We start from the raw sequence: 498 nt of genomic DNA on the forward strand, positions 1-498 counted from the left end.
CTGACCTACGTGGGGCCGCAGCACGCCGGCAACTACACCTGTCGCTACCGTGTGTGGTGGCCCCGGCACCTGCAGTCGGGGCTCAGCGACCCCGTGGAGCTGCTGGTGGCAGGTGCGGGCCGCGTCCCAGCTCCCCTGCGCCGACTCTGCCTCCGACGTGCGGAACGGTTTACCCGGACCCCGGTGCAGAGGCCGCGTCCGTGGCCTGGAGGGGGGAGGAGGGCTTCCAGCAGCCCGCCCAGCCGCTCGGTTCCCGAGGGCCTTGGGAGGTCTCCCCGGCGGAGCGCACGGCTGCCCACAGCTCTCCTCTCCGCCTCTGCCCAGGAAGCTGACGCAGCTGACCGCGCCGCAAGTGCTGGCTCCTGTACTGCCTCCGCTTCATAGCCACTGCGGTCGGCGCCCTAGGGCGGAGGGCTCCCTCCTTCCCCGTAGGACTTAATAAAAGTGGAAGGAGTCCGCGTTTCTACCGCATCTTTGGCTAGTGCAGACCGAGTCGGG

At 69.5% G+C, this 498-nt stretch overlaps 1 long non-coding RNA gene across 1 annotated transcript; it reads left to right on the forward strand.

Moving 5' to 3' along the window:
• The first annotated feature begins 6 nt into the window (after window positions 1-6).
• LOC102499410 (uncharacterized) lies at window positions 7-471 on the forward strand. The gene is made up of 2 exons (XR_336341.1): window positions 7-112; window positions 325-471. It is a non-coding gene; the product is annotated as an uncharacterized LOC102499410 (long non-coding RNA).
• Window positions 472-498: the final 27 nt, after the last annotated feature.

The sequence above is a fragment of the Tupaia chinensis genome, unplaced genomic scaffold (assembly GCF_000334495.1).
Source record: "Tupaia chinensis unplaced genomic scaffold, TupChi_1.0 Scaffold125439_1, whole genome shotgun sequence".
NCBI classification, from domain to species: Eukaryota; Metazoa; Chordata; class Mammalia; order Scandentia; family Tupaiidae; genus Tupaia; species Tupaia belangeri.